Raw genomic sequence first — 25,089 nt, 5'->3', positions numbered from 1 at the left:
ACACACACACACACACACACACACACACAAACACACACACGTACACATTTTGTGGGACAAACCTTTGGAGCTTAAAATCCTGCATTCTGATCCAGGTTCTGCAATCTACTGACATGTTTCCTTGGAGGAAATACTTAACTTCTCTGAACATCAGTATCTCAGCTATAAAATGGAATAGTATATACCACAATGAACAGTGAGTATGAAAATTTATGAAATAATATCTTTTATCCCTCAACTACAGTGATAGATTACACATTTTGAGTGTTCAATAAGTGAAACCCTTTAAATTAGCTTTATAGATACAATATACCAGAATCTCTGGGATAGCTAATGCAGTATTAAGATAAAAGTTTATAGCACTAAATACCCACATAAAAAGTTTAGAAAGATCTCAAATGAACAACCTAACCTCATACTTAGAGGAAGTAGAAAAACAATAGCAAACCAACTGCAAAACTAGCAACAGAAGAAAAGTAACCAAAATTGGAGCTTGAACTGAATAAAATGGAAATGCAAAAAACCATAAAAAGATTGACGAAACCAAAAGTTGGTGTTTTTGAAAGAATAAATAAGATTGATAGACCACTAGTTAGACCAATAAAGAAAAAAAAAAGAGAAGATCCAAATAAACACAATCAGAAATGACAAAGGAACAGTACCACTGATTCCACAGAAATACAAAAAAACCTCAGAGACTATGAGAAACACCTCTATGCACACAAACTAGAAAACCTAGAAGAAATGAATAAATTCCTGGAAACAAACTCCTAAGACTGAGCTAAGAAGAAATTGAAACTCTGAACACAGCAATAATGAGTTCCAAAATGGAGTCAGTAATAAAAAACCTCTCAATCAGAAAAAGCTCTGGACCACATAGATTCACAGTCAAATTTTACCAGATGTATAAAGAAGAGCTGGTACCAATCCTACTGAAACTATTCCAAAAAATCGAGGTGGAGAGATTCTTCCCTAACCTATCACATGAGTCTAGCATCATTCAGATACCAAAACCTGGTAGACACACAATAAATAAATGTTCAGGCCAGTATTTGTGATGAACATAGATGCAAAAATTCTCAACAAAATACCAGCAAACAGAATCCAGCAGCACATCAAAAAGTTAATTCACCATGACAAAACTGGCTTTATTCTTGGGATGCAAGGTTGGTTCAACACAGAAAAATCAATAAATGTGATTCATCACATAAACAGAACTAAAAATAAAAACCACATGACCATCTCAATACATGCAGAAAAGGTTTTAGATAAAAATCAACATTTCTTCATGCTTAAAACCCTCAACAAATTAGACATTTAAGGAAAATATGTCAGAATAATAAGAGCCATCTATGACAAACTCATAGTCAACATCATACTGAATGGGAAAAAGCTGAAAGCATTCCTTTTGAGAGAATAAGACAAGGATGCCCACTGTCACTATGCCTATTCAACATAATACTGTAAGCTCTAGCCGGAGCAATCAGGCAAGAGAAAGAAGTAAAAGGCATGCAAATAGGAAGGGGGAAGTCAAACTATCTCTCTTTGAATGTAATATGATTTTATACCTAGAAAACTTGATAGTCTCTGCCCAAAAGCTTCTAGATCTAATCAACAACTTCAGCAAAGTCTCAGGATTCAAAACCAATGTACAAGCCATCAGTCACTGTGGGCAGCAGCTTGGAGATTTCTCAAAGAACTTAGAACTATCATTTGACCCAATAATGCCAATATTGGGTATGTACCCAAAAGGAATATAAATTGTTCTACCATAAAGATGCACATATACATATGTTCATCACAGCACTATTCACAATAGCAAAGACATGGAACTCACCTAAATGTCAATGATGAACTGAATAAAGAAAATGTGGTACATATACACCATGGAATAATATGTGGCCATAAAAACAATAAAGTCACATCCTTTGCAACAACATTAATAGAGGTGGAGGCCATTATCCTAAATGATCTAACTCAAGAACCAAAAAACAAATGCCACATGTTCTCACTTACATGTGGGAACTAAACATTGAATATACATGGATACAAAGAAGGGAACAATAGACATCAAGGCCTACTTGATAGTGGAGGTTAGAGGGAGGGAAAGGATCAAAAAACCACTTATTGGGTACTATGCTTATTACCTGGATGACAAAATAATTTGTTCACCAAACCCTCATGACACATAATTTTTCCATGCAACAAACCTGCACGTGTACCCACTGAGCTTAAAAGTTGGAAAGAAAAAATAGACTTATTAATGAAGTTCAGAATTTCAAAAATCCCTAAATCTTAGATACTTTTTTAAAAAGGAACTATATTAAAGAAAACATTTAAAGATCCTGAATATAATCCTGAACCACTCCATATACTGAAATTGCTCAATTAATGCTAGCTCTTATAGAAACTTGTAAAAATTATTTATAATTCTTTTCAACCAAGGAGCATATGAGTGTTGTGTTGGAATTTTCCCAGTAATTTAAAACATCCAATCTACTAATAATTTACCCAACTACAACTGCCTTATTATCTTCTGTCCTGTATACCTGCACAGAGAGAGAGAGAGAGAGAAAAAAAAGTACTATTTAGGAATTACATTTGTATCTGAAAAGGGATGACCCTTCATGTTTTAGAACAACAACAACTTCACATCAGCAGTCAGCAATGTAACAATTAGGGCTTTTTGAATGGCAGGTTAAGGTGCAGAACAGGGGATTTGTCTTTGAATCAGGTAAACTTGATTTCCCATCTGATATGATTTGGCTGTGTCCCTAACCAAATCTCATCTTGAATTGCAGCTCCCATAATCCCCATGTGTCATGGGAGGGACCTGGCAGAAGGTAATTGAATCATGGGAACAGGTTTAGCCTTTGCTATTCTTGTGATAGTGAGTAAGTCTCAGGAGACCTGATGGTTTTATAAAGGGCAGTTCCCCTGCACATGGTGTTTTGCCTACTGCCATGTAAGATGTGCTTTTGCTCCTCCTTGGCCTTCCACCATGATTATAAGGCTTTCCCAGCCAGGTGAAACTGTGAGCCCACTAAATCTCTTTTTTTTTTTTTTTGAGGTGGAGTCTCGCTCTTATTGCCTAGGTTGGAGTGCAATAGCATGATCTCAGTTCACTGCAAACTCTGCCTCCCAGGTTCAAATGATTCTCCTGCCTCAGCCTCCCAAGTAGCTGGAATTATAGGAGCCTGCCACCATGCCTGTTTAATTTTTGTTGTTGTTGTTGTTGTTATTTTAGTGGAGACAGGGTTCCACCATGTTAGCCAAGCTAGTCTTGAACTCCTGACCTCAGGTGATCTGCTCACCTTGGCCTTCCAAATGTTGGGATGAGCCACCATGAGCCACCATGAGCCAACACAGGCATGAGCCACCATGCCCAGCAAAGTCTCTATCTTTTTTTTTTTTTTCAATAAATTACCCCGTCTCAGGTATATCTTTATATCAGTATGAAAATGGAGTTATGCAGCATCCTAATTCTGCCACATGTCATTGGAAAAGTAAGTTAACTCTTTGGTAATGTGAGAATAATAATGATCACTTCATGAAGTTAATATGGTCATCACATGAGATAATGCACGTGGCAACACCTAATTTAATGCCTTAGATACAGTAGGTAACAGAGTAATAAATGTTTTAAATAGCACATGCATAAATACTACCACCTTTATCCTTTTTGTGGATATAGACTTGTGTATTTAAATAGTAAAGAAAAAAATGAAGAAAGTTTGAACACTAGATTGTTGATCTATTTACACAGATGTAATGCATAGCACAACTCCTTGTACTCAGCTTCACATTCTAATATACACAATTGGGCAGTTTGTTGTAATTTTATGTTTTTTTACACGGTCGAGTACTCTGTTGATGGTAAACAACAAATACAATAGGGCACATTTTATGCTATTTATAGGTCTAAAATATCTTATTTTAAAAATTGGTCAAACAGGCTACAATTTATAGTGGCATATGTTAAGTTACCTATAGCCTAAGGTTCAGAACATTTTTTCCTGGTGAAACAACACTTTATTTTTACCACCCATCTACTGTTTTTTAGAATTTTATACATTTTCCATAATACAAAACACAGGCATCTAATACAAAGCCAGAATGTCTGTTGGTATTACATGCATATACCCGTGAACACACACACCTATTAACAAGCCCTTGAAAAATTGACATAGTAACATTGGTTATCTGGAGAAAATCTGTATCACTATATATGGCTTATATGTAATGAATAGAATTATATAATATATGTGGCTTTTTAAAAAGTATTCATATGCTGTAAATAAATGATATTATTGCAGTTGCCCAAGGATTTTGCCTCAGTCTCACTCAGCCTGGTCCTTAAAAATCAGGAGGGCACAGATAAAATGTACTATCTTTAGTCATAGAAGTCCTAATTCTGGAACACAAATATTTTCTTGTTAATTCAGTGTAGATCCAATGTGACTACAATATGAGGATGGATGGTATTCTGTCTCATCAATAGTACTATTATTGTTCCTATGGCACCAAGTGGCAATCAGTCAAAGAAAATCTCCATCTCTGTTGCATGTATGTTTCTGAAATCTTCATTTCCCAGAAAAAAGTAAAAAGGTAAATAATATAAAAAAGGCTGGCCTCAGAAGATTATTTTTAAATAACTATTATAAATGACACATAATGTTCAGACCCAAATTTAATATATTATAATAAAAAGAATGTAGGATTTGGCACACAGTAGGCTTAGTTCTTGCCTTTACCTTGGTAGGAAAAGTTGAGCATGTTCTATAGACTTTGATTTCGAAGTGTTATTCTGTAATATGAATAGAATAGTACTTCCCACATAGATCATCCTGACAGTGACCTTGGTTGAGTTCACTGAAAAGTTTCTCATGCAGAACCTTTCCTGCTTTCCCCTGAGCGTTGTCAAGTTAACTGTGGCAATTACTATAGGAATGGGAAGGGCAATGGGCTTGGGATAGGATGAATTGGATACAACTTTGTTTCTTATCAGCTAAAGTTTGTTTCACCTGGACAAGTCACTTAACCCCCCCCCCAAACTATAGTTTATTCATTATAAGACTTAAAAAAAAAGAAAGAAAGAAAGAACAGTATCTAGTTTCCTCCACTGAAGTCTTGAATCCCTCCACGCGATCCATGAGGTTTGGAATTAACTTTTTCCAAATTCTTGCCAATATTGTTATTTTTACCTTCCCCACTGAATTACAAATATTCTTAATGTCATCTAGAATGGTGGATTCTTTTCAGCAGGAAGAATTTCGTTAAATTAGTCTGTTGAAGTTAAATTAAAAACTAGATTTCAAAGTGCTTTGTAAACTGTATCAAAAAGTCTTTAAACAACATAGCTCAGCAATTAACTGGAAGGGACTTTCAAGTTGTTTTGTTAAATAAAAAAGGTAGATTTGCTGTGAAACATGTAAAAAATGTTTGTTTTAAACAAATAATGATAAAACTATACATATACCCATATATAAAATATATTTATATAGCATATTTGTATCTATATATTTACATCTAAATATATCTGTAGATATATATTGGTGTAAGTCCATCAGCATGGATAAATACCAGCATTGCTTACATGGGCCAGGTAAAGTAGGGATGGTAGAAGAAGAGAAAAGATTAGCATTGGAACAGCAAACAAACCAAAAAACTTACAAAACAATTTCCAGAAAATAAAAACTATCTATATCCAAGATAAGTATATGTGTGTGATATAATCTATGTTAATCTGAGGTGTATAAATATTGTTTGCATGTTTATGTTTATAGACATAAACTATATAAGGATAATCAGCAAACATTAATGGTAGGCATCTCAGAGTGAAATGTGGTGGAGGAATATGTTTCCATTTTATTCTTAAACATAGTATTTTATATTGTTGTTCAGTGAGCACATATTATTTAGAAAATTTAAAATATTCATATGTTTTTATTGTGAAAACCAAAACAAAATTACTAACAAATCGAAGGAATTATTATCCACTATACCAGGCATTTTTTAACCTATATATCGTTATTTCTCCTACTTTTCCCACTGCAGATATTACTAGTTGATTATAACCTCCTTTCTTATTAAGACTAAACACAGCCTCATAATTCTTCCTCACACAGTGCAACAGGAGCTACTAGAAGTGATGAGAGATGGTCACAATAAATGAAATAATGCCTTGCTATCAAGGCATTAATTTACTTCCTTGAAGGGATAATCCTGGATTTACATTTCTGTAACTGCATTACATCAGCAAAATTTTAGCCAAATGTGTGCAGAACAAATGAGTATTTTATTAAGATAATAATTACAATTTAAACAATGGTTATTTTCAATAATGATATTAGACAGTAGTTAATACAAAATTAATCATTCACATATGTCAATCTTCAACAGAGGAGATGTCAATGAAAATAAAATGGTATTTAAAAAGAAAGCTTCTAACAGAAAAATCGGACACATATATCAAAATTGTGTGGTTATGCTCCCATTACTCTTGAAGAAACAGTAAGATATTCACTTATTGGTGAAGCAAATTATGATCTCAGCAAGATTATTTAAAGAAAGATTTCCAGCATGACATTGCTCTCTAAATTCATAGAAATTTTCTGTAAATAACCGTACTGCAGACTCGTTTGCCTTATTTGTAAAATGGAACTAAAGCAATCCCTCTCCTCCTTCAAAAGACTGAAAATGTGAAAATGCTCTGCTAACAACTAATCAGGATAAAATGTGAATAATTGTGATTATAGATGGTTATTACTGCATGTCATTTATATGAGAAAAATGACATGCTAGTCATGAAAAAACTTGGTAGAATTCGGTAAAGGTGATCCGCTTGGGATAAAAAATGGTTTCTGTACTAATAACTTAGTTTTGTCATTTGATTAAGCATCTTCAATTTGTTTAAAATTATAATTAACTATGGATGATGACAATTGCATTCTGTAACTGTGCAATAAATGCTTGTGGTGTTGAATTGCGTAGGGGAGGGCCAGGAGTATACATCTTCAGATTCTTTCTTTATTACAATTCAAAATTCAAACATTTTGAAGCCTTCTATTACTATTTGTAAAATGGAAAAAAAAAAACACATCAAGACACATGGAATAAAATGGTTATGAATGCAATTTGTTTAGGTAGTTTGAAGAAGTGACTCATTTGATTATAGCTCCCTAGATTCCTTTCCATCAGTAAACATTGTCTGATCAGCCATAGTATATAAACCTTGTGTTGGGTAGTTTAGGAAACACTGTGGCAGAAACAAAATACTCAAAAGAAGTTAAATTTGAGGTGGTTCATAAGTGTCTCTATAAAGACAAAATGCATTGTGGGGGCTCAGAATTTAGTTATGTCTAACATATATTGATTCAATAGTTAACTTGCACTAGGAACTGTGATAGTTTGGGATACAGTTCTTCTAATCAGATAGATTTTAGAGAAAAGAAATAATACACTATTAGGACCACACAAGATAATACTTCAGAAGGAACCCTAGGGCATATAGCTGTACAGAGAAGACCCTCCCTCTGCTATCTGCACACACTAATTCTATTAGTTCAGCTAGGAAAGATTTTTTGAATGAGGTGATCCTTGAGTTGTGTTTTAAAGGAGAAGAGAATGGCTGATTCAGAGAAATAGAGCCGAATGAAAGGGTGAATCAAAGAAAAGGTAAAAGTAAAAGTAAAATTTCATTCAGCTCAAATTTTGAAGTCAGTGCCTTTTACATATATTAGGTTATGTAAAGGTTGATTATCCAGTGAGATACATATTATTTTGTCCCACTCTTATTTTATTTTCATTTTTATGTATGCTCTATAGAGGCCCAATATTATTAAATGGTAATGTCAGGATTGGAATTCAATTGCATCCTGATCTCTCTTTCTTTCATTTTCTTAATATTAACACTTCTTTCTTTTTCAGCTCCTTTCTTCTTCCAGATATGGAAGAAGAAATAAGCATAAAAGCCTTAAATTTTCTTTCTAGCAGTAAGAATGAGATTAGAATTTTTCATACTAATTTTTCTTTTTTTCCTAAGACCAAGATAGAGACTTACATAAGGGTTAGTCATGTCTAAGGAAAAAGTTAATAAAATGCTGATCACTGACCATTCTTTATCAAGTTGAGCTCCTAGCCAGTCTACACTTTCTTTCAGAAAATATTACCTAGTAGATGGAATAGTGTCAAACATGATGCCAGAATGTCTTGTAGAAGAGGGGCAAGTAAGGAAATATTTTCAGTGACTGTAATAAATGCTACAATGGAGACCAGTATAAAGTGCTAAGGAAATGACCAGCACTATGAGAATGCTGGGGAGGATGTCATGGGAAGATCATATTTAAGAGAGGTTTTAAGGGATCAACAGGCATTTCTTTTTCAATGTAGAGGGGAAATAGGACATACTCTATTTTGAGTGAACCTCTTAAATGAAGACACCACAATGTGTCTGAGTGAAGTTTTGAGGGAAGAATGATTAACCTGAAGTCTACCATTAATGGGCATTTAGATTGATTCCATGCCTTTGCTATTGTGGATAGTGCTGCAATAAACATATGCATGCATGTGTCTTTATGACAGAAGGATTTGTATTCCTTTGGGTATATATCCAGTAATGGGATTGCTAAGTCGAATGGTAATTTTGTTTTTAGGTCTTTGAGGAACTACCACACCGTTTTCCACAATGGTTTAACTAATTTATGCACCCACCAACAGTGTATAAGTGTTCCCTTTTCTCCACAACTTCGCTAGCACCAGTTATTTTTTGACTTTTTAATAATAGCCATTCTAACTGGTGTGAGATGGTATCCTTAGCAAACAGACGAATAGTTAACAGGAACAGAAAACTAAGTACCCTGTGTTCTCACTTAAAAGTGGAGCTAAATAAATGATGAGAACACATGGACCCATAGAGGGGGACAACAGACAATGGGGCCAACTGGAAGGTGGAGGGAGAGGATCAGAAAAAAAATAACTAACAGATACCACGCTTAATACCTGGGTGACAAAATAATCTGTACAACAAATCTTCATAACACAAATTCACCTATATAACAAACCTGTACAGGTAGCCCTGAACTTAAAATTTTAAAAAGACATGAATTTATGGGATGGTCTAAACTGCTAGGTAGCATCTGATTGTGTCCTCCCTAGTATTCCAGAAGTTGAGCAGAGGAAGATTGCTTCAGGGCTGTTTGAAAAGACATTATGATGGCCTCATTTATCCTAGAGCATGATGGATCAGTATCAGTACAGGATGCACTGGTTGACTGACCATCGATGGAACAAAATCACTTAAAGGACCTTCATAAAGGATAACTGCTCTCTCTAACTCTATCTATCTCTCTCTCTCTCAACACACCACATACACACACACACTCTCTCTGTCACACACACACATGTGTGTGCACGCGCGCACACACACACACGCGCGCACACACACGCACGCAATCCTGGTGGTTTCTATGACTATGTTGCCACATAGTCTGAAAACTGCATGTGACATATATCTCGATTCTGCCATTTAAGAATTTAAAGGTCAAGGGTAAGTTAATCCATCTTTCTAAGCATTAATTTTTCCTCATTTGTTAACTGGAGTGATAATACCTCCCTGCCAAGGTTGCTGCGAGAATTTAAATATAATATATATATTTGATAACCCCTGGTATAATCTAACAGGCAGTAAGTTCAGCATTTTTTTCTTCCTTACACTTTCTTAAGGGAAAATTTTTGTAGCTTACAGATTCTTGGTCACCAATACCAGGAAAATAAATTCCTTCTATGTATGACAGAAAGAGGTAAAAATACAGATGATGTGTACAGTATTCTTACTGTGCATGAATACCACTGACACTTAGTAGGTCCACTCCAGGCGCCAGACACTTTGGTTAATCTTGGAGACACAGGAACAGTGAAGGAAAAGACCCCTTCCTCAAACAACTCGTAACCAATTAAAAGCAAGAAATACATGAATCACAAAAAGGTAACAAAACAGAATTAAAACTAAGACTTGCTTACAAAATTTATAATGGGTTCAACACCCATTAATATGTCTAGAACCCCTATTGCTAGATGATATTTAAGTAGTGAATGATTTTAGACTAAATACTTGATACAGTTCTGCATCACTCAGGAATTCAGTTTGTGTGGGAATCTTTTCAGACCAAAGAGCATGAATTAATTGCAGAAACCCCAAATAAAAATGCATTTGAGAAAACAGGAAAGTATTGTCATCTGAGAGACAGTTATTTTTTCAACTTAATTTTGTTTCTTATTTTGTCTGTCTTTTCTGAAGATTAAGACTAACTCCTTTTTTTCCCACTTAGCTTTGATGTATGTGTGCAGGGGTTGTAGATGGTATAAAAATAACGTTTTCAATAATATATGCTCTTTCAGATAGACAGAACTCTCTCAGTAAAATATATATGAGAACATTCCTTCCAGCCACCAGCTATGATTCATTTATTACCCAGTTGACCAGAGTTCTTGGGAAAAGAGAATGGTCATTTCTCTCAACATCCACCTCCACAATTCTCCAACTTACCCCTTTTCTAGTAATAACGCCAATCATACCTTATTAGATATTTTCTTACCCCCACCCCCCAACCAAAGTGTTTTACTCCTCCACCTGCTCTTCAGACTCAGCGATTACTTTCTAGTATTATAAATGCAGACCAAATTTTGCTTATAAAATTTAAAGTAAAATCTTTAAAAGGGGAGTAAATGTTGGTGCTTATTGATAGCTACTATCATTTTTCTCAAGCAACATTCCTTTGATGTGGCACAAATTATTTCGAAGGATTTTTAGAAACATTCAGATGGTCAACTGACCTTATGTATTGATACAGTACAACCAAGAATTCCACTGTGAGCCTTCCATTTGCCATAAATAATACAGTATGCAGTCAATAGAGGACAGACAACAGAAAAGGGAACTATTAGAAGGGGTCTGCAGTAATTTTTAATGTCACAGTACGTTTCTGATGCTGTCAAAGACTAAACCAAGAAAATGTTCAGATAAGAATTAGAAATTAGTAAGTCAGTTTGTTTTGATTTAATTAGAATTATAATTAATGATAGAGCTGAAACAAACAGAGGTAGGAACTTAGCAATAATGTCTATACTCCAGCTTTAGAAAGGTACGATTCAACAATCATAATAATCAGAAATATGCTAATGGAAGTTTAAGAATAAATGCAAATGGCTCTTTTGGGATGGATATTTTGAATGTCAGTACTACTTTGGATTAATACTATTAAGACAAAAGGTGCAGTCCATAGTTGCAAGTACAGTAGGGTCTTGTGTTCTGAATGATAAATGTTAGGAATTAGAAAAGTTTCTTCCCTTTAAACCTGTTCTTTTTGATCACATTTCTTTCTAAACCAATTTTCAGGGATACTTATAGAAGCCTCAAAGAAAATATGCTATGTTTAAATTATATGAGCATAAAGCTGAAGGGACCTTTGTAGTGTAATATTTTACAGATAATGGGAGTGAGAGTTAGAGAAATGAGGGAACCCTACTACAGTCATAACCAATAGTTGGTAGCAACACCAGAATAGAAATAGACCTCATTCTACTACTGCAAAAATATATTGGCAGCTTAGCGTTCCTATTTCTACACATCCAACCTGCCCCTGTGCTAGAGATTGTATCCTCACCTCTTCCTTCATCACCACCATAAATTGCAGTTGGAGGCAGTCACTGACAAATAAAAGTAAGGACGATAAATTAAAAGTCAAATATTGCTGTTACTTTCTGATGCTCAGTTTTACTTAACTCATTACCCAGGTGAAACTTTAAGGAAAAATTTATCTTTTTAGTTAACATAAAACACTTGTTTGAAATCTGAATTCACAGCAAAATATGATGTTTATAAAACAGGTTTCATATGTCATTGAAAAAAGAAGTCTCCAAGGATCCTTTGCCTGTAGAAATATTTTTCTTGTTCTTGTTTCTTCCCTAGACTTTATAGTACATCTGTTTCTCTGTATTAGTGGGCAGTTGGGTTCAGGATCTCCCGTGAACACTCAAATCCACAGATGTTCCACGTCCTTGATATGAAATGGCAGACTATTTGCATATAACCTATGTACATCTTCCCCTATACTGTAAATCATCTCTAGGTTACCTATAATACTTAATAGGATATAATCATACATGTTCAGTACAGAGGCAAATTTTCTAAATATTTTTGATCCATGGTTCATTAAATCCACAGATATGGAATCCATGAATACAGAGGGCCTACTCTATGTAGAAATTGTTTTCAAGATCATTTTATAAGAAAAATTTTAGTAGAACATGAACATATGGAGATAATATGCTTTAAACCATATAAAATGAGTTTTACATTGCACCTAGCCTTTTATTCTGCTTTTTGGAGTGAATGGTTAAGTGATGTATTAGCTCTTTTTTCCCTCTTGCACATGTGGAATGGGAGGAAAGTTTGATAAAGCACCTGTATAAGGTAACAGCTAGAGACACTACATCATAAATGCCCAGTGTAAAACAGGTAAACTCCTTAATCAGAGTCCTGAATACTCTGCAAAAATCACAAAGTAGTTTAGGCTCCTGCCTTTATAACTCCAGAAAATATCATCTACCACCATAGTTTTCACTTCTACCTACACCTTTTCAGAATGCCAGGATGTCCTACTGAACATTTATACCCAAGGCTCCTCAAATTCAATGTGTCCAAGTGCACACATTATCTTTTCCCCTATTTTCCTTCTGGTCCTCTTAGTTCCTATATAGTTCAACCTTACCAGAAGTTCTGAAAACCAACCAGCTCTCTATGTATTCTCTTTTCTTTCAACTATCATTACCTCAGTGAATAATTTTCTTGTTCCTTGTTTGAACTAATGTTTAGATACTTCAACTACTCTCCTCCAACTATCTCCTCTGAAGAGCAGATACTTCAACTGCTCTTATTTATAACAATTATTCTGCCATCGATGTAAGAGTATTTTGCTAAAATTTAAATCTGTGCATGATTTACCCTGGTGTCTAATCACCCAATGACTTCCTATCATCTGCAATTTAATTTCCAAATAATTCCTAGTCACTGCTCCATGATAAACAAAATAAACTTAAAACAAACTAAATTCCCATTGTTCAGTAAGTTTGGAAATATGTATTTAGCTTCCTTTAAACAATTGGTATGTCAAAATATTTGCAAAACTGAGCCACATGAAAACCTGCTTGACTCAGTTTGGCCCAAGTGTCTTATAATCAATTCTATATACACATGTTCAGCCTCTTCTCTTGTTACCCACTCTTACATTTTTTACAACATAGTACGCTTTACCACATATTTGTTGTTTGGTCTCTGTAAGAGCATATGCGAAAAAATGTTACCCTTGAAATATCTCAAATTATACCCTTTAAAACAGGTACTATCCTTTCTGTATCTCTATATCCCCATTACCTACAATTCCTGTCAAACAGTAGATTCTTAGTGAATATGTGATGACAGAACGGGTGGAGGGATGGGTGATGATAAATTAACAGGCTGCAGTCGTGCATTATTCTAGACAATGAGGCAGAAAAGCTCTACGGCAAGCTTGTCCAACCTGCGGCACATGGCCGCATGTGGCCCAGGACAGCTTTGAATGCAGCGCAACAAAAATTCTTAAACTTTCTTAAAACATTACACGATTTTATTTTACAATTTTTTTTTTAAGCTCATCAGCTATCATTAGTGTTAGTGTATTTTATGTGTGGCCCAAGGCAATTCTTATTCTTCTGGTGTGGTTCAGAGAAGCCAAATGATTGGACACACTTGCTTTACAGAGTAAGGTATGCTGAACAAAACAGTTTGTGTAGAGAGACAATGGCAAGTGTCTGTGGCTTTCTGTTCTCTTTCCATTCCTTGCCTGAGGGAATATTTACCCTTCACATTTTAGGCTTCTAGCAATGAAAGGACACACAAGCCATGAGAAGGTCATCAATGAGATCCTTCTTTTGGAGAAAAAGGAAGATTTCAACTCAGCCTTGGTTTAACCTTTTTCTCTGGAGAGCTTGCCGGTTTTTGTTGTTGTTGTTGTTGTTGTTGTTGTTTTTTAACAGAGAAGGGAATTCTCAGTCGAGAATACTTCATATTTCACAACTTCCTAAATGAATATTAACCTCAAGGGACTGTTCTTGTTGCTGCTGTTTTTCATATAGGTTTTTGGGTTTTTAAAATTTGTTTATAACTTGTGGGCTCAAAAATGTCAAGGATGACTACTGGTCAGTTAAAATCTGCGGAACAATTAATTGAATTAGAACTTCGCAGTCTGGGCAAGGGTATTTAAAATTTCACTTTATAACCCTCATTTGATAAGTCAGTCTCATATTAATTAATACATCACGGCCCATGTATTGAGACTGAGTCCTACACAAATCAATTGCGTTTTCTTATTGTTCTGTTTTATAATACTCATTTTTTTAAATGTTGGGGAATAGAGTATACATTTGATGCCATAGGAAATAAAACTGCTTTACTGCTAATATATTCATGATAGCATCCCCTAAGGCTTCAATGAAACTGCATGAAGAATATTGAATATCATCTCTAAATGAGGAAACAAAGATTCTGTTAAGCAAGAAATAAGACATTAGGGAAGTTACAAACACATGTCAATTAAAAAAAAAACATAAACTGACAAAGACTAAAATACTAGAATAGCTACATTGGTTAAGGGCTATTATATGTATTTGCTAAGCATTGATGTCAAAGGAGGAGGGGAAAGATATTTAGGCTGATTCAATAAGTATCACAAGTGGAATGTGATGGGGTTATTAAGTAGAGACTTTTCAGCAGGTGATCAGTAGTGACCTAACCTGCTCATGAAGATTAGATTATAGATTACACCTTGAAAACTGCTGTGAGACATGTCGCTAAGATTTTTGGCTTTTTTGTTTCCAGTAATTTATGATTTGGCTCAATATTTTGTTGACTGTTTTTATGAAAGGAGACTCTAATCTTGGAAGAAATAATCATTTCCCATGTGAATCAGTGACTCCTTTGTTTCTTTTTTATACAAAATTACAAATTTAGAATTGAAAGTGATTGTAATGATAATAATGACATATATAATGCAAAACTTATTTAGGTTTACAGAATGTTTACAGTTTGCAAAGCAATTGTATTTGTGTTATCTTTTTGATGCACACAAAAACAACACAGAGTAGATGACATTATCACTATCTCAATCACGAGGATCCCAGAGGTAATGATTTTCTGAAGACACAACTCATTGCAGGAATTTTATTTTGTTTTGAGACAGAGTCTTCCTTTGTCACCAGGTTGGAATGCAGTGGCACCATCTCGGCTCACTGCAACCTCTGCCTCCTGGGTTCAAGCGATTCTCCTGCCTCAGCCCCCAAGTAGCTGGGACTACAGGCGTCCACCACCACGCCTGGCTAATTTTTGTATTTTTAGTAGAGACGGGGTTTCACCATGTTGGCCAGGATGGTCTCAATCTTCTGACCTCGTGATCGACCCACCTAAGCCTCCCAAAGTTCTGTGGTTACAGGCGTGAGCCACTGAACTCGGCCGGAATTTCTTTTTAATAATAACTACTGCTACCATATTTTACTGCCTGCTATATTACACAAATTACCTAGGTACCTTATAGATATTTCTATTCTTTATAACAATCTTCTGTGGTCAGGATTACAAGTGTGACTTATTGATAATAAAACTAAAAGTCAAAGTGGTTAAGTGACTTTCACAAGGTCACACAATTAGTTTTAGAACAGCCTTGCCACAAGGTGATGTCCTATCTTTTAACCGTGACGTCTCCATTTTTACCCTAAGAAACTGTCATCCAGGTCCTATTTATATACTTCTAGGATTAGAAAGCTTTCTGTGTACTTAGTATGATTTATTATCAGATATTCTGTAAAACACATTCTTCAATGTGAATTAAAATTACAGCTTGTTGTAAGATTGAATTAATATAGTCTCAATGACTCCCTCTTCCACAGACAACCTTTAATTCTGTAAGAAGAGTTCAAGTATTCCAATATTAAATACAGCAAATAAGAAAATAGTTGTTTTTGCTTGCACTGTGGACTTGAACCAGGCCATGATGAATCATGGCCCTCGCCCATTGCCTCTTTAGTTATAGGCATGTGATTTCAATGTCACTCACAATCCAAAAACTCTGGCAAGATCAACATTGCAGGTTGCTCTCATACTTGGTCTACTTCTATGAAATTTATCAAAAGCCCATCAGGCCCTCAAATTTGTAAGGGATTTTAATAGGTCATTTCATCAGAGATTTTATCTGATACTTAAGAACCCTCTAGAAATGCTTTACAAGTGAATGTAAGTGTGGCAAAAACCACAATTACTTATGTACCAACCTAATACCTAGAGTACAGAATGTAATGTACTCACAGGGATGTGGAACTCAATGTGGCCTATCCTATGTTGAACTGAGAAAAGAGGAAATTAGCACATTTAATAATTACCCAAAACATATGGTTTTAATTTTCTTACTTTATAGGAAAGAGAGTCCAAACAAGTTGATCCAAGTAGCACATCCCCAGTAGGTTTTGTGCAAGTTTTTGAATCTAGATCTAACTGGCTCTTTCTTTCATATTACATTATCTAACAAGAGGAAAACGTAAGCAATTCATTTGCTGATTACTTCTGTAACACAGACTGAATGAGGTGAGGCTTTTGTTTTTTAAATTCTTGTTGTGTGTGTGTGTGTTTTAATCTATATACTGGTGAGCTGGCATGAATCGTTGGCTGAATAATGCCTGAATGTCTCCAGAGAACACAGAATGTTTGACTGATAAAATCAACATATAATGGATGGGTTTAGAAATATGAGGAGTCTCTTCAAAGAGAATGAATAGTTCCCAAGCCAGAACAAGACTTGACTCATTGGTATTAGCTGAGCTAAAGAAGAAAAATATGTTAAGAGAAAATAGGTTGTCAGCAATGGCAGCTGAGAAAAATGCAGAGAGAGGAAAACCAATGTTTGCAATGTGTATCTGGAAATGTCTAAGGAAAGAAAAATTGAATCTGGGTGATGTGAGCATTGTCTCAGAGGAGCTTAGTGTCCCTCTGCAGTCCAATCGTGTCACATTACATATGCCCTCTTTGAGGAAGAGGCCTGCTACTAGAAGCAGTCACATTTGAGAATGTTGAATTGAGTTGATTTTCTAGGAGATAGAGCGTTAACAGATTTAGTTTAAGAGTAAGTCTTTATCAGTGTTCTTCTGCTATTCCTTGAAATAATTTATTTGCACAAAGCAAGACAATCCTGGGTCAGGTGTTGCTAATTCTACATGGATGAGCGCCAAAATTCAGATATTTCTAGGATTTAGGGCAAACTATCTCCTTCACTATGAATGGAATGTTCAGAGTGGGCCATAATTTGAAACTGAAATAATACAATCCAACATTTGGCAAGGGCTTAATTAAAATACTCAGCCTGCTATGACACTAGTGTTATATCAAACTGAATTTGGCCTGAGGATGTCTCCATACTCTAGTCCTGACATAACAAACTGCAACCTAACTTAGTGCATAAACTGAAAGCCTAAATTAGGGGCATACTTTTATAACAAACAGCTGAGGGTCAGCCAACCACAGCAGTTGAGTTTCAGTCAATTGCAGGCAGCCAACTGTTCAAACTATGTTCCAATAAGGCAAACGCTGAAATATAATCAATCGAACTGTCTCTGTACCTCACTTTCATTTTCTGCACCTCATTTCCATTTCCTATCTGTAAATATTGTCTGACCACATTGCAGATCAGAGTTCTATGAACCTGTTTAGGTTCTGAGGGCTGCCTGGTTTGTGACCTGTTCCTTGATCCATTAAATTTTATGAAATTTAACTTGCTTAAGGTTTTCTTCTGTTAATACTAGGACTCAGATTGCCTCTAACCTATTTATATTAGTCAGGGTAGGCTAGATTATGGTGACAAATAGATCTAATTAAATGTGGTTAGCTCAGCACAATAGAAGTTTGTTTATTGCTCATATTAATGACTGGTCCTAGTTTGACAGGAATAAGTTGGTGGTAGTGTTTGTGTGAGTTTTGTTTTGCTGGGAGAAGCTCTTCTCCACATAGCCAGTCTTGAGCCAAGACTATGACAGCTCTGGCATCTTCAGTTCATAGTTTCTGAGGTTGTCCTTGAGATCATCTCCTTTCCCAAGCTGAAAGGAGAAAAACTCATACAGGAACATGTGAAAGGGTTTTATGTTCATGCCTATAAGTTGTATATATCACTTCTGATCATATTTCATTCATTATAATTCAGTCATATGACCAATCTAACCATAAGGGACATTGGAAAATGTAGCCTGGCTGTGCTTCTGGGAAAAACAGGAGAAAGGATTTGCCAACATCATTCATTATCAACTTAGGCAAAAGAAACTCTACTTGTAGGTCAGCTAATGTTACAGAAGGAATTAGGGGTCAAATAGGGTTTTGTAAGTTATACCTAAAGCATTCCGTGTGTGTATATGTGTATTTCTTGTTACCTCACTTTTTATCTTTTTCTTCCTGTCCTTTCTTCTCTGGTAAGATTTATAGGAAGAGACAGGTTTTGGAGTGAGAGGAACTGGGATCGCAATCCAGCCAGCTCTTCTACATTTCAGCTACATAGCCTCATCAAGTTTTAGTCTCCTCATCAGTGAAATTAGGGCAGTAATATGTAGGCACTAGAAGGCCAGTCTGGCATGAGATATGATGTCAGAGAGATTCTGTGTTTTGGCCACATCTGCTCATATTAGAACAATCTGGTCACTAGAAAAATAGAAAATAAAATACCTTTGAGCTTGACTTTAAAAAGTCACTTAAAATTTTTATTCTTTTTTTTTACATTAACTTTATTAAGATATGCTTTAGAGACAACATTCAATGATTTTAAGTGTACAATTTGATAAGTTTTAACAAGTGTATATAGTAGTGTAATGGCAGTCATAATAGATAATGTTAATATGTATTTCCAATACCCCAAACCTTCCCTCATGTTTCTCTGCAGTCAATATATTCCCATTCCACCCCTGGCCCTGTTAACCATTGGTATCATTTCTGTCAATGCAGCTTTTCCTTTTCTAGAGCTTCATATAAATGAAATCATAAAGTTTTTTTTAATGTGGGGCCTCTTCCATTTAGCGTGATGTTTTGAGTTTTATCCGTGCTTTGTGTATATCAATAGTTAATTTCTTTTCAATGAATATTATTCTATTGTATAGATATACCAAATTTATTTATAAATTCTATGCCTCAGTGCATAGACATTTGTATTGTTTTTGGCTTGGCTAATGTGAATACATCTGTCACAAAAATTTGAGCACAAGTCTTTGTGTGGACACATATTTTCATTTCTCTTGAGTAAATACCTAGGAACTGGACTTCAATGTCTGTCTTGCTTTAATGCTTAATAATTCACATGTGTCTGCTAACCTGGCTTATATCTCTACATTGGGGAGGAAAACATTTTGCATAAAAGAAAATAAATTTTGTTTACACGAATGGAATATGCCCCTATTTAATACCTTGATGGCTTTATATAGTAATCTCTCAAGCTTGGCCAGCGTGAATTTGACAGACAAATAGCAATATAAGAGCTATAGTTAAGTTTCTTCCATGTATTACGTTTCTTCCAAGTATGAAGCACTGAACTTGGTAAGGTCTTAACAATAGCAACAACAAGTATTTAAACCTCAACAACTCTGTCACTGAGAAATTTTTATGTCATTTTTAAAATGTAGAAACTTAGGCGTAGAGATGATTATACTTGCCCAAAGTAACTAATTAGAAAGGGGTACAGAATGAAGTCCAAACCCTGATCTACCTGACTTTCAATCCCATACATTTTCCATTGATCTATATTTTTGAACCTTCAAAGTTGCAGAAAATTTTCTGGCAATGGAGATCTCGTTCATGGTTTTGTCTGTAGGAAGAACCATCTGAGTGTCTTGCAGCTCCTCTCCATTTACTAGGCATCCCTTTACTAGGCAGATTATGCAGAGCAAATATTGCCCATTACTTTCTGCATTACATAAAGTCAATTTGGATCTTGAAGAGTTATTTCCATCAGACTCTCAATACAAAGTTTATGAAAATAGATATACTTAATATTTTAAATAATGAACATTTTAGCAATCCTAGTTAATAGAGAAGTCTTCAAAAAATTAATCACCACCTCAAAAAGGCAAGATAATCTCTTACAGTTGACAAAACCCTTAGCAACACAAACAAAGCCCTATGAATCCTCCTAACGTTTTCCTCCTTTAAGTGTACCATGTTAGTCTGACTTTAGATCATCTAATCTTAACATGATTCATGATCTAGACAATGACAAAAAAAGTATAATAGGAGTTCTATGTACTTTTAAACTGCCTTATCTTTATAAATAATATTGAAATGTCTTAGCTTCCATATAAGGCAAGAATGGTGTTTTACTCATAGAAAGTTCTCAAATAAGTACTTATTCGAGTACAAGGTCAATTTGTCACTTCCTCTTTCTATTAGTTTTGATTATACCATTCTAGAATTATGAAATTATTTTCTATTAATAACGACTTGTTTCAGCAATGGCTGAAGCAGAGAGTACTTGCAGATGTAATCTCAAAAGGTATGCCATGTGATTGAATAAAATAAAATAACCAAGTATTTTCAATTTCATTATATCATTAAATATATGCCATTTATTTAGCAGGGTGGGTGATCCTAGGAAAAGACATAGGTTCATTTGAGTGATACTAGAAGCAATAGATAGAGGATGTTAATTGCTCCACTGATGAACAAATATGTTTTTCCTTCTTCCTCTCTGTTCTTCCCTTTCTAGTAAAGCTTACTGGAAGAGATACAGTTTTGGAGTAGGATGATCTGGGATTGAAGGCAGGCTCTTTTGCTTTACATCTAATTGATGTCTTCAAGTTTTAGGTTTCTACTCAGCAAAAGTAAAGATAATAATATCTACTTGTATGACTGCTGTGAGAATTAAGTGGCTGTTTATGCTACTCTCTAAGGTAGAAAATATAGAAAGAGAATGAGTTTAGGTGGGGAATATAAACTTTAATCCTGTGATGAACTCAGGTGCCTATGGGACATTTGTAAAATATTTAAAAGGTGATGGGTAGGTAGGATAAATTTGGACAGCCAGATCAGAAGTGTAGATATTTGTGAGGTGTCAGATGGAGCGACTTGTTTGCCCAAGGAGAGAATGTAGAGTCAGCCAGACTCTGGGCACATAGGGCAGAGACCCTGGGCACATCAGCATGTCAGGAGTGGGCAGCAGTGCCTCAAAAGTAATGTAGAAGTTTCCAGAGAGGAAATGCATAGCCATGTTCTTCTGCATCTTTGTGGGCTGGAGTTGCAGCACTCTGCTATTTTTGTGAGGCTTTTGTTCAGTTGATTAAAAAAATAGTATCCTTGAAAAGAGCATTAGAGAACACCATGGGAAACTTATAATTGCCAAAACATTTAAGTTTTCTAAGTTGTTGACGACAGCTGGTCGAGCAGTCTTTTCTTCTACTCTCCAATTTAGAGGGAAATGCTGCCAACAATCTCTCACTAGCAGAGGGACCAACCGGGATGCTTTCCTTGTAGCAGAGGCTGCCTTGGGGGTGAAAGTGAAACGAGAGCACCCAGGCTGTCTGATGGTGAAGTCTGCATCCTTGGCTTAATATGGCCTCACTTGTGGCTCCATTTAACAAACATTCCACTTACTGAGCATCTATCGCATATTGGGTTGGGCAATTGGGACAAAATATGTCTGAGAAGCAGTCTCTGCCAATGGGAATTTTACAATCTAATGCAAGATTGAGCCATACCAATTTATGGAGACAAACATAAAAAGGAATGCCTAATACCACATCTGGCCCCAATTTTAAAATATTTTCTTTAACTGGAAGAGAGTTTTCCATTGTGTACCTTCTCTCTATCTCAGGCAATATTAGATTTGTATCTGTATTATGGAAAAGTCTATCATTCTTTTATAGACTACCTCCATTTTTAAAAAGGGCAAATTAAGTCTAAGAGACTTCAATTTGCCTAGGATTACAAAGTCAACAAAAGGTAAAGATAAAATATTAGCTGGTTATATTTGGACTGCAAAGCCCAGTTCATTATATAACACTATTTAGAAATGCAGAAACCAAATTTTGAAATTTTAAATGAGAATACACTGTTTATCTGCTAAATTCAAGAGAGGAAGAGAGGACAGGAGAAAAAAGGGATGATGGTGAGGAGGAAAGAAAAAAAAAGAGGCAGGAAAAGGTAAGAAGAAAGAGAATGCAAAGAAGTAGAAAGAATGAGGAAAGAAAATTAACAGAACTAAGAGATACAGGTGATAACGCTTTCCTGATAAACATCCCTTCCAGCCAATAATATTTATAAAAATTTCTTCTCCAGCATTCAGAAGGTGAAAGAAGATCATTACTCAGTAGGACCTCTTCAAAGGGTGACTAAAAGCTGTAGAGTTAATAATGTTAAAAAATCACTCCCCAAAATCAAGAAAAGCAGGAGAAATAAAATAAAGCTCAAAGGGAAAATAGAATCAAAGATAAAAATCAGACCATGCTATTACTAACTCAAAGACTTGAAATGAGCAGAATAATATTTATAGACCTGTGGGCTGTGAAATGAAGGGATCTGTTTCTCTGGCATGCATATGTAAAATATAAATGCATGTGTATATGGACTTCATAACTTGCCTCTTACTTTTATTTGAGGATCTACAAAATGTGATAGAGAAATGTAAAATTTGGAGTTAGAAACCTTCGAGTATGGATCTCACCTTTTACCCAATTATTTGGGAAAAGAATTTATATCAACGTCAGTGTCTTCCACTGTAAAATGGAAACAACACACCAGCCATATCTATGAAACTTGTTATGATCAGTTATCTTGAATCAAATGAAATGAGGTAGTAGTGGCATCATGATTAAGATCACTGGCTGTTTGGTAAGTGCTGGGTTTGAATTAAGGACCTGCTGTTTAACACTAAGCAAACTGTTTTACTTTGGTAAGCATCATTCTCTTCTCTATAGAATGGGGATAACAACAGCACCTAAGTCATGAGGAGGTTATGGGAATTGTTTGGGATCATGCATATCATTGCCTGGCACAGTACCTGGTAAGTAGTAAGTTGTCAAAAAATGCTATTTGATGATTGTAAGGATGATGACAATGCATGACAATGACAAAGATAATCATGATGGTTATGCTGGGGAGGATATAATATCCTCTGGGAAGCCTTCCCTTACCTCATTCTTACCTCTGCAGGAGATACAAATGTCCACCTCTATGTTACTGCATGATTTTGAACGTACTTCCACTATAGATCTTTGTTAAATAATGGTACTGACAGGATGGAGTGATGATGCTGTAAGATTTGTTAGGCACAGTATAGGTAGATAGCATATTATCTATCTGCTTCTGGTGAAGTATCTCAATCCTGAACTGAGTCATATCAACACAATCATTAAAAAGGTACTCTGAATGGCTGCTTTCTCACACGGCTTTCTTCACCTTCAAACCCGCAACAGCGAGCATTTTTCATTCTTTACATCTCTCTGATTTCCTCTTCTGCTACCAGTTAAAGACACTTCTGTGCTTTTAAAGATTAATGTGATTAGATTTGGCTGATTTAATGAAGTAATCTCCCTTTCCATGAGCTAAAGGTCAATTGATTAGTAGCCTAATCATTGATTAATAAGCCTACTAACTGATTAGTAGTATGATTTTGACTACATGACTATTCTAGATCCTATTAAATAATCCCGTTGTCACTAAATTTCCTGTTCTTCTTTCCTGCCAATATATGAGCATCATGAGGTTCTGCTCCCTCATTGCTTTAGACATAGTAGACTCTCCAAGAATATCTGCCATAATATTCTGGGATTGCACACTGTAAACTCTAAAGCAGCAGAGGCATGCTCACTACTGTAACTGTAATTGTTTATATAGGTTTTTTCTCCTGTTCAATTTTTTTTTAAATAATAAGCATTCAGTGTGTTGGGAAGGTGTCCAATATCACCACCACCTGTGACTGTGAAAACAGCTGTTTTTTTGTTTGGTGTAAAAGCAAGCAGGAAGAAATTGACTTGGAACTGGAGGTACTTAATAACAACACAAAAGATAAACAATACAAACCCTGTTGATGAAAATGTAGTCACAGAAGACCAGCATAACTATCTCCTGGGATCTCATTAGACAAGCAAAATCTCAGGCCCCACCCAAAACCTACTGAACTGGAATTTGCATTTAACAAAATCCTCAAGTGATTCCTGAATTTGAGATGCTCTGCTCTAAAACCCTTGGCATAGTCACTGAAGTAGGCAGGGAGCACTTTTCGTGAATTATCTTCAGGAAAGAGCACTTAGAAGGAAGCAAACATCTACAGATCAACTACTATGTACCAAGCCCAGGATAGGTGCTTTGATACGCATTTTACTTTAATCTACCCAGTGTTCTTACAAAGTGTATGCTGTTGTCATTCTTCTTCTTTTTTTTTTTTTTTTTTTTGAGACCTCTGTCACCCAGGCTGGAGTGCAGTGGTGCGATCTCGGCTCACTGCAACCTCCACCTCCAAGGATCAAGCAATTCTCCTGCCTCAGCCTCCCAAGTAGCTGGGATTACAGGTGCACACCACCTCAATTGGCTAATTTTTGTATTTTTAGTAGAGATGGGGTTTTACCATGTTGGCCAGGCTGGTCTTGAACTCCTGACCTCAAATGATCCACCTGCTTCAGCCTCCCAAAATGCTGAGTTTATAAGTGTGAGCCAGCGCGCCCGGCCATTATCATTATTTTATAGACAAAACCGTGATTCTCAGAGACAACGAATAATGTAGCCAAGGTCACACGGTAAGCAAGTCGCAAAGTTTGAATATGATCTGGTGATGCTGCTTCAAAGTCAATATTTGCAGGAATCCTAAGCAGTCACATGAAGCCCTAATTTAGTGAACCTCCTCTCAGCCTCCAAACCTTCCATTCAGAGCCATTACAGAGGAAACTCTACCTCTATCTGAAGTTGCACATTGGAACACTTTGTTTAAAGGCCAAACTTCAAATTCAGGCAGGTATGTGTTGAAATCTCAGCCTCTCTATATATTTGCT

Source organism: Colobus angolensis, unplaced genomic scaffold (genome assembly GCF_000951035.1).
Source record: "Colobus angolensis palliatus isolate OR3802 unplaced genomic scaffold, Cang.pa_1.0 Scaffold179, whole genome shotgun sequence".
NCBI classification, from domain to species: Eukaryota; Metazoa; Chordata; class Mammalia; order Primates; family Cercopithecidae; genus Colobus; species Colobus angolensis.
The sequence above is the reverse complement of the archived record's forward strand: the minus strand, read 5'-3'. Positions refer to the sequence as shown.